General features: G+C 35.6%; 1 protein-coding gene and 1 pseudogene across 4 annotated transcripts in view; both read right to left on the minus strand.

Moving 5' to 3' along the window:
- ZRANB3 (zinc finger RANBP2-type containing 3) overlaps window positions 1–16861 on the minus strand; it is a 224717-nt gene that overhangs the window by 54649 nt on the left and 153207 nt on the right. The window lies entirely within an intron of this gene.
- On the minus strand, window positions 12899–13350 carry LOC102886350 (annotated as a pseudogene).

Below are 16861 nucleotides of genomic sequence, written 5' to 3' on the forward strand. Positions count from 1 at the left end.
TTTAACCCTTCTCCAGTTAAAAAAAAAAAAAAAAAAAAAGGATAGAAGGAAGGAAGTGAGGGAAGAAGAAAGATTTAGGCTGTTTCCATATTAGTAAAATTAAAATTTTATTTATAGGAAAAAAGCCACCCCTAATAATGTAAAACTTTTATTGTATATGGTTATTTATATATTCTTACATACTATAAAAAGTTATTTAATTAGTTGTGAAAGTTACAAAATTAAGATAAAAATACAAAGAATGAAATCATTAACCACAGACAAGATTTTTAAAACAATGCACAAAGGAAATTCTAAGAAAAGGGTAGAGAAAAGCAGAGAGATTAGTAGACTTTAATAGAGTTTGGTGTTAAAAAAGGTAACAAAGAAACAAAGGCAGCTAAACATTTAAAGAAAATGTTCTATTCCATATACTAAGACTGCAAAGAGGGCTTGCAGGATTTTGAAAAATGTTTAGCAAATGTTCAGCAAACATGAATAACGTCTTTCAGCTATTTATAGTTACATGATGATGATTTTAAAATAGCGGTCAACTCTCTGAGTTCTTGCACCTCTGGAAATTAGCTGATTTTATCCTAACTCTTAGTATTTTCATTGGACATATAATTCTCAGATCATTCAAGATATTGCCCTATTTCTTCCAACATCCGATGATGCTGATGATGTTCATTCATAGGCTGCAAGCTTCTTTGTTTTAGAGGCTTTCTGGACCTGAAAATTTTTTTATCCCTGGTATTCTAAAATTTCATAATGATCTATATTTATATATCTATATAGGTATCATCTATATCTATGTGCCTTCTGCTCAGCACCCAGGACGCCCTAATTTTGAATAGCATTATATTGAGTTCTTGGACATTTCTATTATTCTTTGATAGCGTCTTCCTATTTCTCTTCCTTTTCTCTTCCCTCTTTTTCTGGAATTCCTGTTAGCAGAATGTAGGACCTAGACATTTACATCTTTTATTTTCGTATTTTCCTCCTTTTGGTCTTTTTACCCTCTAAACTCTTGGAGTTTACCTCTATTTTATCTTTCAACCCTTCTGTAGAATTATTTTATTTTGCCAGTCATGTTTTTAACATCTAAAAGTTCCTTATGTTCCCTGTTCCTTTTTCCTAGTATTCTGATTTTATTTATATTTGCAAGGTCATCTCAAATCCGAGGCTATTATGAGTTTTTAAAAAAGTTATTCTTAGAGTCGATTTTTGTACTATTGTTGTTTATTTTTGTTAACCTTTTTTATGCTACAGTTTTCCTCCTCAAATGTCCAAAAACCTTGGTTGTCCCTCATATATAAGAATAAGGAAGAGGAGGGTTGCCTGGGATCTCAGGACTCCTGGGGCTTGCGAGGACACACTGATTAAATGTGAGGTATGAGGAAGATGACAGGGCCCAGAGAGACCCTCAGACTCCTAAACTGATAACTTATAACATTGTAGGGAAGATATTTTCAGTTAATATAATAGAAAATACAATAGATGGGCTCATTAGAAGGCAAAAAAAGAAGAGTTATGGAAGTAAATTCACTTTTAGACATGTGTGAGGACTGCTGGGTACTAGAAAGGAAGGGTTAGTTATAGGAAGCAGGTCTGGAGTTCAAGAGGAAGTGATAACTGGATTGACCCACCTGGAACCACCGATGTATAGAAGTGGTTAAAATCATAGGACTGAATATCATGATACATGGAGGGAGAAAAGGTGAAAGTCAAGTGTAGAAAGCAGAGTAATAATATTACGGGTGGAATGAGAAAAAGATACCCAGGAAGGAAACACAAAAGGAACAGTAAGGAAGGTAGAAAAATCAGGAGAGCAGTGGCTTTAGTGTGTATGTATTTTGGTTTTCTACTCATTATACTAGGTGGGTACTTTCCATCAGAAAAACTAGAAAAACTCATGTCCTTCAGTTCTGGGAAGTTTTCTTATATTATTTTTTCTCCCTCTGTTTTTTTTTCTGTCTTCCTAATGTATGAAACTCTTATTAGGCAAAAAACTTCTGAATGAATCAGTTGGTTTTTGTCACATTTTTCCATATCTATTTGTTCTATTTTCTGTGTGATGTCATTATTTTTCTTTCCATCCTTGTTGAATTATTATTTTCTGATACACAGGTTCAATTTCTAAGGGCTTTTTCTTGTTTGCTGCTTTTTCCCTTTCCTTGTTCTTGTTTCACAGGTACAATATTTTCTTTACTTCTCTGTGGATATTAATGATAGCATATTTTTTTAAAGTTTTCTTCAGCTCATTACATTGTCCCTATGTCTTTTGTGTCCCATTCTTGGCTTACATGATTGCTTTGGTTTCTGCTTTTCATGTGATAGGCTTTCCTCCATGCCTGGTGGCCTTTCCTATCCATTCGTATTTAAGAACATGACACTAAAATGCCATTGGAAGTTCCATGTAGGGAACTTCACTGAAGGTCATCAGTTTGTCAGGGGATCCTTTTCATGGTCCAATCAGTTTTTCCAGAACGGGGTTCTCCAATCTCCTGCCTAGAGGATAAAATGCTGGCTACCACTTGGGACCTGCTTAGGAGAAGGGTGCTAACAATTTCACTATTAATTAATGAGTCTTTCACTTAATATGCTTGATTAGAATTTATTGCTCCCTCAACCAGCTCTCATCCTAGATACACTTTTTAAAAATTAAATTCATAGGGGTAACATTGATTAACAACGTTATATAAGTTTCAGGTGTACAATTCTGTAACACATCATCAGTACATTGTGTTGTGTGCTCACCACCCAAAGTCTACTTTCCTTTTGTCACTGTGTATTTGATCCCCTTTACTAAACCTCTCCATCATTCCCCCAGCCTGACCTTTCACCTCTGATAACCACCCAAGTGTTGTTAATCAATGATTGGATAAAGAAGATGTCATATATATAAAGGAATACCATTCAGCAATAAAAAGGATAAAATATTGCCATTTGCAACAACATGAATAGATCTTAAGATTATGCTAAGTGAAATAAGTCAGATAGAAAAAGACAAGAACCATATGATTTCACTCATATGTAGGATATAAAACAGAAAGCAACAAATGAACAAACAAACAGAAAAGACAAACTCATAGATACAGACAACAATGTGGTAGTTGCCCAGATACACTTTTAAAGACGTTTTTAAAGAGTAAATAAAACAGCTAAATAAATAAACAAAATATAAAAAATATAAAATACAAAAAATAAAATATACAATAACAGGTCATTGTCACTACACTAAATAATGTCTAAATAATATCAGTAATTTTTGTCCCATTCTACATTTTAAATAATTTGTTTCTTTAAAAACATTTTAATCTCTACATCTCCTCACCAAAAATAAAGCAAAAGAAAACTTTCAGATTTATTTATAAAAAAGCAATCCTCCCAATAATACAAACAAAAACCTAAGGAATCATTCAAAAAAAATCCTCAGGACCTTAAATATCAGCTTTTACAGTCGACTTCTTTAATTAAGCTATTTTAAAAAGAACTTCTTTTACTATTTAAACAATGACTAATTTTGAAAATTATCATTTGAGAAATTCTTAATAAGTGCCAGAGGCAGGTTGAGAGTAAAGGTTAGCAGTGGCTGACAGTAATCAGAGATTGATGTATACCTCTGCCATTATGAGGGTTGACTTACAGTGCCTGGGAGTAATCAGTGTAGGTGCTATTTTGAAACCACAGCTGCTTGGGTAATAATAAATTGAGACTTAAGCATGTAAAATCCAGAAAAGAAGTTGGTAGGTGGAAAGGGAATCATTTTATATCATTTCAGGAACCAATGGACATACTTGGAGCGTAATTTTAGAAAGAGGAGAGGACAAGATTAATCTGTAGCAATGACGTTAGCTAATGTTATGATGGCTAAACTGGACGATGATGGATGTGGTTACAGGAGGTAAAACTTTACAAGTTAGTGCCCTGGCCACGGGGCTGCCAGAAGCTGTGAGGCATTAACAGGAATAAAGATTTCCTCTGAGATAATAAACAATTAGAAACCTGATCCATATTATCAATTGTTTTCTAAGTGTAACCTCTGAGCAGTCAAGCAGGAAGTTGGTTGATGTGGTTTCTTTGACACTAAGCACCTATGACTGATAGAAAAACAGGTAAGAAAATCTCTTTGACACATCCTAACACTAATTATACGTGTTAGATGGGAACAGAGAAGAGTCACAGGTTTACTGAATACAAGTTCTTGACTTGAGATTCATGGGCCTCTCACAAGGTCCTGGACAGCCTTCTGGGAGACCGAAAAACCCCTGAAATAGATTATAAAATGCTGTCTGTATTATATGTGCATTTTTGAAAAGCAGTTCTTTACTCTCTCCAGAGTCTCAAAGAAATTCAGGACCCAACAGAGGTTAAGAGTCATTGGATTAGAATAAACTATTTGAAGATGTACATGTGGTTGGAGTAGCTCCATTTCTTTTCTTAATTTTCAAGAGGTAGAGAGAGAAGACTGAGGGCTCATATGTAAATGTTCATATGGGTGGTGAACTAACTCTTTTTAAGGGAGAAACAAATATATACAATCTTTTAGACACTTAATGAGAATCCCTCTAGCTTCTCTAAAATGATAATTTAAAAAAAAAAACAAATAATACCAAAACAGAGTAACTTCTGTGCGGGCATGAAACATGTTTGCTTAGCACATTTGTCTGTCACTGAACCTGGACTCTGAACAGCTTCTCACAAGAGAGCAAATGACATGAGAGTACTCATACAATCAAAAAGAGGGAAACTATTGATGAGGTGAGCAGAAGAAAGTGCATGGATTATAATGGCTAGGGAATTCTAGGAGACATTACTATACTGGCAGGACTCAAAGGGGTTATGGCAAGTAGGTCAGCCTAAAACAAAGGACACTATCCGTGATGTTTTGAGACAGGAACATATCATTATCAGCTCTTCATGGAGACTCCGACAGGTGTTTGGGACATGTCTGCTTAATAAAAGAAGGAAGTGACCTTTAACAAGACTTAGAGACATAGAAACTGAACAAGAATGCGAAATTCCTATATCTGTAGATGCTTGTAATTACTTTGCTTTTGATCTTTTTTAAATTAATTTTTTAAAGTGAATGTGGATCCACTGATTACAGCGTCTGAGAAAAAAGCCATAAGAAATAATCATAAATAAAATCTTCCCCAAATGAACACATTTTGGAAAAATATTAGATATATCAATAATATGACTTTCTGAAGGAGCAAGCTTTAATAATCTCACCAAAATAGAGCAGAATCCTCAAATTATAACAGCCATACTGATAGTTAAATATTCAGCACCCATACTGTTCTGGCAGGTATACATTTGAAAAATAACTGACTTTATTAATGTTACCAGCATTTGTCAGTGGTAAAGATAAGCAGGAACACAGAAAGACAAAATAGTTTTGTGGCCTAGGAAAGCTTTGTTACTTCATAGCAAGATAAAGCTAAGGAGTCTTTTGTCTTTTGTAACTACATTCTTGCCTTTAGAATAGACATTATAGTAACAAATAACTGACAAATGTACTAAGTCATCATGACTGTCCTTGTAAAAAAATAACTATATTAAGTGATCCTTCTAATATGTGATAAATAAGAAAAAAATGTAAGTTTTTCTAAATAGGAGGAGTGATCTAAGCTTACAGTAATTTTTATCAAAAGGCTCTGAGGGAAAATATAGGTAAGTTAAAATGCCCATGTCATAAGCAAGGTGGAAAATGGAAGAACACATTCCTCTCTTCGGTTAGACTGCGGACACTCAGTTATTGTGTTACTGTCTTTTGCTCAATATCGTTTTTGAAAAACAAAAGAAAAAATACTGCTTTTGGTGAGAAGTGCTGGGAATAAAAACTGCAAAATGCTTAAGGTGGCAAAATGCATTTTTATCTGAAAGGTTCAGGAACTTATATCTGTGCTGTTTTGCAGCGTGGTAAACTAGTGCTCTTTGGAGACAAATCCCTTGGCCATGATGATAGGATTAAGTCAGTTATCATAACTGAAGGAGAGGAAAAGGAAATCTAGAAAACTCATAAAACACAATAAAGCACTTCAAAGCCTGGTGCGATTCCAGCACAGCACACACCAACAACAAAAACACTGATGTCGAGTTTAATGCACTTTGATCAAAGGACAGCTCGGGTAAAAACCATTACTGCCTCATGTCATTCTTCTCCTGTTCCTAAGAGAATTAACAAAATCGCTGTGCTACAAATGGGTGATTGGGACGTTTTGCTGGTCTCCTCAATGGCTGATGATTGATGATTGAGACAGGGACTAAAAAGCCTTCACTACTATTTGTAAATAAGTCAAAGGATATAGAGTGACAAAAGTGGGGTTTTAATCATCTAACTAAAAGAATTTAAAGTCTAAAGAAGACCGAATTTTTCAGATTTTGCAAAATGTTCACTCTCACGCAGTTAAATAAAAATTTAACAGTGATCCACGCTTAGGCACAAGTTTTTCTTTACGGGCATAAAAAAAACAAAACAAACAAAATAAAACATTCTGATTAAAAAAAACCAAAGTGGTAAAAAAAGAAAATGTTATTACTTATTTTTAAAGATGACATCAAGAGCATTGCAGGCAAATGTCTTTGGGAATCACTCTCTCTTCCAACAAAGACAATTAGAATTTACAGCAAAATATGTAATGCATATATTGCTAGAATGTGACTCAGAGGGGATAAGTTAATCAGTGCCTAAGTGCCATAATATAGTGACACTTCTATATAATGCTAGCCTTACTAGTAAAAAGGAACTAGCTTTATTAGGAGACTTGTAAGTGCCTGACAGCACTGAAGTAAAATTTTGGTAAAAGGTATATTTAAGAAACCAGCAAAGGCCACAATGAGACTTCTCTTTCTTAAGCTCTAGGCCTGGCCTCCAAATGCCTCTAGGACATCAGCTGAGTGGTTCAGAGGCTCTTCAAATTTAAATGGACTGGTCACGCTATCTGTACGCCATCTCCTCTCCTACCTTCAATCCCTTGACTCTACCAAATTAACCGTGGAGTCCTCTGCTAGGGATCCTCCAATTGTAGATTAAACTGGTCACTTCCTAGCACCTTTTTGTCTTCCCCTTACCTACTACACGCCTCTGGCTATGGCATCTCCTTTAAATATCTGCTTCAATCCCCCCTCCTCTTCCTGAAAATGCAGCTGTTAGACAGGGTTCCACTCAAGCCTATTTTAGTTCTACTTCCGAAATGTCTGGATTTTTTCTTCCCTCTCTATTACCACCGCCAGTGTTAGGAGTTCAGAGTGTTTCGTGCCTAAAATTCCATCTGGGAGTCCCTGACAAAGGAGACTTCTAAATAGTGCTAACCTTACTAATAAAAAGGAACTGGCTTTATTAATAGACTTATAAGTGCACCAAAGTAAAATTTTAGTAAAAGGTGTATTAAAGAAACCAGCTGAAGGCCACAATGAGACTTCTCAATGTTCTCCTCAAATCAGCAGTAGAGAAGACAACAGGGCCTTATAGGGCAGGGGCGTTTGCTCTGCTCACAGTGGAGACCGTGCAGAAGCATGCCTCTGCGAAGCACAGTAGCCCACTAGCCTTGAACTATATAGTAAGGCTGTCACTATATAGAAGTATCTTTTGTCAGGGACTCCCAGATGGAATTTTGGGCACGAAACACCCTGAACTACTAACGCTGGTGGTGGTAATAGAAAGGGAAGAAAAAATCCAGCCCGACCAAGTGCTCAGGCTCTGAAAAATCAGATTAACAACTCCTCCTCCAGGGGTAGGGGTAGAAAGCCCTGAGAGGGAGCAGAGAGACAGAAAAAATCTTCACCATAGGCTGAAACTGGAAGGGAGGGAGAGCAGAAATATAATCTGTTCCTAAATACCACACTGTCTTCAAGAACCTCTGTCTCCTTCCCATTCATTTCCTACATTGCCACTAGGATTAACATTTGAAAACAGAAACCTGATCACAATATTCATCTGCTTAAAAGCCCGATGGCACTACACTGCTTCCAGCATAAAGTCCAACCTCTTGCATGGCATGTGCGGGCTCCACTCCATCTGGTGCAAAGTTTCAAGTTTCTTCACCTGTGACTCACTTCTTGTGTGTCCTTTGCTCACACATGGAATCTCGATTCCCAGAACACTGGATATATCTGTTCACATGACTACGCTTTGGGGCATGCTTTGGTGTTCCCACTGCTTGAGCTAGAACCTACTCTCTTTGAACTTGTCCTTCAGAATCCATTTCCTAAGGAAAATTTCCCCCATGCCCCAGATAATTATTCTGTCCTGTGTCCCCACAGCCTGGTGTATATATCTCTATGTTCGCATTTATCATACTGCATTAAAATGATTTGCTTACGATAGTCTCTCCCAATTAGAGGAAGCTCAAAAGGAAAGTTAACTGTTTTCCTTATCTTGGCATCTAGCACATAATCTTTTATAAACAGCAAAATTGATTCTTTTGAAGTGCCCAATTCAGTGATTTTTACTATAATTCAGAATTATGCAACTATCACCAGTGTTTAATTGGAAAATAATTTTCATCACTCTCAAAAAAGAAATCCCTTACCAATTAAGCAGTCACTCCTTTTCTCTCCTTCCCTCAAACCCCTGGCCACCACTAATCTATTTTATGTCTCTATGGATTTGCCTGTATGGCCAATTCACATAAATGGGTCCGGACAATATGTGGCCTTTCATGTCTGGCTGCTTTCACTCAGCATGTTTTCAGGGTTTATCTAAGTTGTAGCACGTATCAGCACTTCATTCCTTTTTATGGTAGAACAATATTCCACCATATGGATATGCCACATTTTATTTATCCATTCATCAATTGATGGACATTTAAACGGTTCTAACTTTTTGGCTATTATGAATCATGCTGCTAAGACATTCAAGTACAAGATTTTGTGTGGACATATGTTTTTAATTTCCTTGGAAGTGGAATTGCTGGGTTTAACATTTTAAGGAACTGCCAGGCTGTTTTTCAAAATGGCCGCACCATTTTACATTCCTACCAACAACGCATGAGTGTTCCAATTTCTCTACATCTTTTTCAATACTTGTCTGTTTTTTAAATTTTATTCATCTTACTGGGTGTGAGGTAGTATCTCATTGTGGTTTTGATTTACATTTTATATAATCTTAATATTTATATATATATATAAAATGAATAATCTTTGAATGCCCTATATGTAGTACACATCCCATAAACACTGGCTAAGCCAAATTGAAGTGTTTCAATGTTCTATTCATTCCACAAATAATCGAGGGCCCACAATGTGCTAACTCTATTATATCTAGTACAGTTTGGCAAGGTTATGAAGGCAGACTTTTAGAGCAGAAAGGCCTGGGTTCAAATTTCAACTCTGCCATTTACTGGTGATGAACAGATGATTTAACCTTTCTGAGCTTTAGTGGGACATAGTAACAGTATCTGCCTCATGGTGTAGCTGTGAAGGTTAAATAAGAACATTAGTGTTAAGGGCTTAGCACAGTGGCTGCGTGGAATAACCACTTGGTACATGTTAATTATTATTACTGAGTGAAAGGTAAACAAGACAAATGCCTAATAAGAGCACTATGAGACATAAGCTGTGAAAAAAATATTTGTATGTCTCTACCCATAACAATGAGGCTACCTTCCTGTCTTTATCATTAGGCTGTTACACAGACTAATTACATAATATTACAGAGTAGTTTGAATTCTAAAATACATATTAAATAAAGGTCCAATTTAATGTTAGCTTTAAGAAATTAGTGCTTAGCCTATTTAGAAAGAAGAGGTTTTGGATAAGAAAAATTTAGATTTCATAAATGTCACAGTCCCTATGGTCAGCTTTCCTTTTGCTGTTACTTTTGAACTAGATAATAGGTAGGAAACAAGTTGATTCTCTGTCTCTGTCTGTCTGTCTGTCTCTCTCTCTATGACAATTTCTTATTTGCAATTTTTAGCCCACAATAAAACAAACATTTCATACAATGTTGGCATTTAATAAAAAATGCAAAGTTTGTTTTGAGTTCTGAGGGCATATTTTAAAATTTCATAGCTGTGCTGAAGAGCTCTCCTTCCCAACTACAAACTACAGTTTTTTTTTTTGTTTTTTTGTTTTTTTTTTTGCAGGAGACCAGTAACCATCCCATCTTATATATTTTTAATGCCAATGCTCATATTTGAAATGTAAATCTGCTTTGGGTGAAGGATGTTCTAGAATGTCTTGAGGACAGCAGTCTAGGATTTGAATATGGTTATGAGAGAAAAACAAAAACAAAAAGAAAAACGTGGCAGTATGAGCCAGGTCAAAAACATGAGTCCTGAGGAAGGGTAAGGAAGGTTAAATGATAAGGGAGAAGATATGAAGAGAAAGGAAAACTGGGAGATATTGAATCAAGAGGCCAGAACATGAAAACAATTGGTAAGGGAAAGCAGAGACTGCAGTATGGCTGAATTAGGGAGCTATCTGGAGTTCTTTTCCAAAACGGAAAGAGAAATACTATCTGAAGTAACAAAATGTAAGCAGCTCTGCCTTTACTGAGATTTGAAGAAGGGAAATCAAGCAGAAGGAAAACTTGTGCTAAGCAGGAGGTGGACTTGTTACCCATGCTAAATTACAGTCCTTCTTTTGCTCACCTATAAATCAGTTATGTACCAAGTTTCTCTTTGGATACTTTATAATATATAAATATATAAAATGGATGAAAAGAACCTCAGAAGCCACCTAGTGATCTAGGGACTCAATGGCTGGATAAATGATGCTGCTGATTATCCACTAAGAGCCAAAAAAGGATGAGAAAAGGCAGAGGTTAAGGGAAAGGCCCAAGTTTCCCACAGCTATAGCTAAAGGAAGGAATACCCTTCAGATGATAGCAGCAAAAATGAAAATTAGAAAGAGGGAAGATTTCCATTTGAATATTCTACTCGATCTATCTTATTCAGAAACAGCCTTTAATTACTTGAAATTGAAAATACAGACTAATAGAGTCTATACCGTTTTCAACTTCCATCTATAGATGACCTATTTTTATTCAATGGAAGCCAATGCAGGAAAATCAAAACACCTCAAAATTGAAGGAGTACTCAGAAGTCATGCACATTCAGACATAGAAGATATGAAGAAGCTTGAGAAACTGGATTCCATCTGAGGCAGTGACCCTGGTGATGGGCTCCCAGGCAGGATTTACTTAAAGACAGCTAACCAGGCTGTGCAAAGGTGCCTTTCCTCGTGGTGGTGGGATGTTTGCTCTTCATTTGAGTTGGACTTCAATTTGAGTTTTATTTGGGTTAATAAATAATTTCTTTAAAACATGTAAATTTATCGAGGATGGGTAAAGAATTGTGACTCATATATTTGTGTACATTAATTCCAGGTGATTATTCAACTATTCAACAGCAGCTATTACGGTACTAGGTTAAGGCGGAGTCCTAGAGGCCTCATGCTGTGCCGGATCATGGGGAAGTCCCTCAGACCTCAGTGGTGGGGCGAGGGAGGACAATGAAGGCATTGAGGAAGTGGTTATTTACCAACTGCTACCAAAATACTTAATATTTTAACAACCAGTACACTTATACTGGTATATACTGGTAAAATACCAGTCCTGGTTGCACATACTATATTTATCCTAATAGATGAACTATGTGACAGAAAGAGAATTCTGATTAAGAGAGGAGAGAGATAAAGATAATACCAATCTGAAGGGCAATGAACACCAGGGGAGAAAGAAGGGAAGAAATACCAAAACTAATAGAAAATTTTGTCCACGAAAATCTCTCATTTTCCTCCTCCTCTTCTTCCTAACCACAGGTCTCCTTGTCCCTGGGACTCATAATCATACTAATATTAGGCTCTAAGTCAATTCATTGAAGACCAATTTACCAAAAGTACATATACTAAAAGTCAATTCATCTGAAATCTAAAGTTCACTACAGACCAATTTGCCTAATTGACCAAACTGGTTTTCTAAAAATCACTTATAGAATTCACAGTATTTTGAAAGTGATAGATTGGCAGGGCTAAGAAGACTAATGGGGAGCTAGGGATCCAGAGTGCTGGGGCCTCCTGACTCTCTTCTGACTTGGTTTATTTTCTCTTTGCCCTTCGTGCTCACTCTCTACTCCTTGGTCTCCACCTTTTTGAGCTGCTCAGTCTCCCCTTCTCTACAGCAGATGGTCCGGACTGAGTCATGCGCTGACTAACAACACGGTCTGTTCTTCTGGCTGTGGAAGGTCCCTCTGCTTTGCCCCAGCTTTAACCTCTAGCAGCAGCAGTGGGGCACTGAGACAGAGATAAAATGAACATTCCTTAAAATGCTGTTATGACACAAATATTCACAAGCTCTTAAAAGCCACCTAATTAGAACTGCTATAAACTTTTTAGCTAAACAAGTTTTTGATGACAATTGGTAAATTTGCTTAATTTGGCAAAGTTTAATTGACAAAATAGGAAATAGTTTTAAAATGCTAAATGTAGGGGAAAAAAATTAAAGGATTTTTAAAGGGATCAGAAAGAAATCAGTATGAATAGAAAAATCACCATAGGAAATGCTGATTTTGGCAACATTCAAAAGAAAAATGTTTGCTGGTAGACTTAAATTTCCTTAAGCTCTTTCAACAAACAGTATTTCTCTGTCTCTGTCTCTGTCTCTCTTTCTCTTTCTCCACCTCTCTCCCTGTCTCTCCTTCTCTCTTTCTTTTTTACTAGGCAAAGAACTTTATTAACCTTTGTTTCAAATTTTAGTCCCAGGCTTCTTCAGCTTAACTAGCTGCAAAGAATGATTTGTGTATATGCAAAAATTGAAAGGAGCTGCAGTGTCCAAGGGCTTGGGCTTAAAAATATTAGAGATCAAGATTTTAACAGATCCATGAACAAAATTTTACAAAGCAGTCATAATATAAAATAGCAGCTCCCGGTAACTTCTTCAAGTTTTATCTTCTTCAGAAGTTGACTCAACTTAGTTTGCTTCATTCTTGGAAGTCTCATCAAAATTCTCTGTAAGACCTGGAACTTCATCATCATTTGTAGCAAGTGGTGCTTTTCCATCCACAGACTGGGCAGAGCTTCAGCCAGTCTCCTTAAGCTGGTCAGACTGTCTGCACCAAGCATTTCCGTCAGCTGCTTTGTCTCAGCTGGCCTGTGATGGTGAAAGTGTTTGCTGCCAGAGATGCCGAAACTTTAGCGCTATGAACGTGAATCACTGTTCTCGGTTTGTGAACATAGCCACCTCTTCAATACCAGAGATATTGTTCACCCCTAACTTCTGTAAGGAGAACTGAAGTTTTTTACTAACTGATATAGCTGTTTTATAAACCACCTTCATCTTCTGCAAGCAGTTACTTTCCCACCAATGTGCACTTGTGCTTGCAGTTTGCCGAATTTTTCCCAGCTCGTGATAGGTTCTTTCATCTTGTTGGAGAGGAAAAGGGGGCCACGTGGGAGTCTAGGGTTGGCACTTACGGGGTCTTGGACAGACCAGTTAGGATTAAATGCACACATGTGGGGATGTAAAATGGCAACAAATTGAGCATTTGTTGAAATGCATAAAGCTGGAAGATGCAAAGAGAAATGGGTGCATGGCATTCCCACCTAAAGTCACTCAAGGCACATTTTACAGGCTGGCCAAAAAAAAAAAAAAAAGGGAAGCAAGCAAACAAACTACAAAGCAAAACAAAGGTCTCTACATAATAAGATTCCAATTTACAGTAGTCCCCCCTTATCCACAGAGGATACGTTCCAAGACCCCCAGTGGATGCCTGAAATCATGGATAGTACCAAATCCTATAGACACTATGTTTTTTCCTATAAATACATACCTTTTCACTTAAAGAAAGCACTTTACAGCTTAGCTTCTCTTTGGCATACTGAATTGCCAGGATCACTACCCTTGCGCTTTGGTGCCATTATTAAGTAAAGTAAGGGTTACTAGAAAACAAGCACTGTGATACAGGGGCAGTCGACTTCAATAACCGAGATGGCTACTAAGTGACTAACAGGCGGGGAGCACATACAGCACAGAGGCGCTGGACAAAAGGATGATTCATGTCCTGTCAGGATGGAGAAGGATAGCAGGAGATTTCATCACGCTACTCAGAATGGCACGTAATTTAAAACTTACGAATTGTTTATTTTTGGAATTTTCCATTTGATGTTTTCTGGACCTCTACTGACCATGGGTAACTGAAAGAGTGAAAAGCGAAACTGTGGATAAGGTGGGAGTACTGATAAAACCATGTGTGTCCAAAGCCATGCACTGGAAAATCTGTACAAGGTAACAGTAAACTATGAAAAATAAGTACTTAACTCAGGAAAGTAAGATTTGGTCAGGGTGACTGGGTGATTTTTGTCTTAACTTTGTACGCAGATGTACATTTTTCTTCAGATACACTTGAAAACAATAATCGTGTATATATATATGAGATGTGTTTCAAATTCTTCATACTTATATTAGAAATGAAAATTTAAACATAGGATAATAGGGAATTTAGAATGAGAACAGCTTCAAATAATAGTTATATTTTTATAGTTTTAGTTATATATTTTTTAATTACCTAGGATAAGTACTACTAAAGACCAAAATATAAGTACTACTAAAAGGAGTTTTTTTAATTAAATAAGTTCTTAGGAATAATCCTTCTATTTCTTTAGCAATAGTTAACAGAATGGTATTCTAGAATCCTAGAAAAAAATGACTATTATTGTAAATAAGATTTACAAAAAATTTAGTAAGATTCCACATAAATAACATTGTTTTTATGAAACTAAACTTTATATTAAATTTTAAATTTTGCATTATGAAAGAGAACATGTGCAGACCTTAATTTTAGTCTTACAATTTCTGATCAATTCTTTCAAAAATTAAAATTAAACTTCCCATAACTCTCACACCATATTGCTCCCAAAGGGCTAGGAAACAGCAGTTTGAATGACTTCAAGCTTCTCTAATATATTATTTCTTATTTAGTTTATATATGGCCTCCAAGTAGCACTTGTTACTATATAGAGACTATAACAAACATCCATATACCCACCATTCAAAATCTAAAAGTACTAATATTGTAATATTTAATTCTAACCCTTTTTGAAAATAAAATAAAATAAATAAAATATTTCTAATGAAGTTACTATGATATTTTTATTCTTCCCAGGCTCTTTCTCCTCCTCTCTCAGAGGCAACCGATATTATAAATTTGATGTATATTCTTCCAATCTATGTTTATGTATTTTATTACACACATATGTATTCATAAATACATAATATTATTTGTGTGTGCATCTATATTTAAAAATAACATTATGTTTTAAAAATCTGGTCATCTGGATATATAAATCTAAATCATTCATGTTAACCTCTAAATAGCATTTTATGACAAGTTATATATCCATTCTCCTACTGATGGGCATTTTGGTTGTTTCCAAAACCACGACACACACACACACACACACACACGCACGCACGCACGCACGCACGCACGCACCCTCCTCCACACACAGATGTTCATTTTTGCAAAAAAGAAAATCAGGAAAAACTAATACAGAAACTTAAAAAAATGACTACTTATAGGGGATGAATAGAAACAAATAAGGATGAGACTGAGACTTCTCTGCATGTACTTTTTTTATAGTTTTGACTTTTGAAATATTTAAATGTTTTAAATATTCAAATAATGTAAATCCTACAATTAAATACATACAGAAACCAATGAACCTAAATGTCTAGCAAACTGGTAAGACAACCACATAGAAAAAAAGAATTAATTCAAGTAACTTTTGGATAGGATACCATGTTTAAAACTTCTAAGAAATCTTGAATTTTACTTAGCTCTTGGTAGTGGTATTAGTATAGTAATTTTAAAAGTATTTTGTATGTAGGAAGGATGGAGCAAATGAGAAAATATGTTGATAATATTACGAATCAGAGTTCTCACTGTTGGATAAGGAAATATAAATATTTATATTCGTATAGATATATGGAGAACATGAAGAAGAACTCGATGGTGCTGGATTTGAACTGTATATATATGAACTTATGACTTAATGAATACACATATACAAACATACATATATATACATACATGTTTACCTACCTATGCAAAACTGTATGTATGTACATATGTACGTACGTATGTATGTATGTATGTGTGTGTAAATAACTGTATATTGAAAATAGTTACAGAAGCAATGACATCTCAGAGCAATAAAATTTCCTGATTTCTAAATATCATTTGACAATAAAGGGATTCATGGCTCCTGAAAGAAACATCTAGTTCCAAATCTGGGGCAAAGTAAATACAAAGTGAATCTGGAATACGTTGTTTGTCAGAAAGCAAAAAGCAATCAGAAATTTATAGAAACTTATTTAAAACAAGAAAAAAAAGAAGAAAAAAGAACAAAGAACAAGATTTCAGTAGCGAGATATTTAAAAAAAAATAAGTGTAGGATTATACCACATTAACTAACAGTAACAGAATTCCCAAGTTCAGTGATACTTTTTTTTAATGAGGAGAAGTAAAGTTCTTCCTTATAGAAAAATGCCAGCTAATAAACATAGAAGCAATGATGGAGTTAGAAAAACCACTATTTTAGAACTGATTCAGGCAAAGATCATCAATGAATGCTAAAACTACTAGGTGAAAGGTTTTGGGAACAGGACAGCCACATGATCTCACACCACAGATTATTTCCAAATGTAAAGGGACAATTTGCCTTATTTTGGTGAGGCAAGCTTCTTTTCATGTTTATTGGCTACATAGGTCTTCTCTGATGAGCACATTTTGTGCCTATTTTTCTGTTGGCTTCTTTGTGTTTTATTAATTGAATTTAAAATCTTTATATACTTTAGACATTGTAATGCAAGTATCTTTATTGGATCTGTGACTTGCTAATGTTATATTTTGTGGCAAATTTAATACATCTTTCC

Source organism: Pteropus alecto, unplaced genomic scaffold (genome assembly GCF_000325575.1).
Source record: "Pteropus alecto unplaced genomic scaffold, ASM32557v1 scaffold3, whole genome shotgun sequence".
NCBI classification, from domain to species: domain Eukaryota; kingdom Metazoa; phylum Chordata; class Mammalia; order Chiroptera; family Pteropodidae; genus Pteropus; species Pteropus alecto.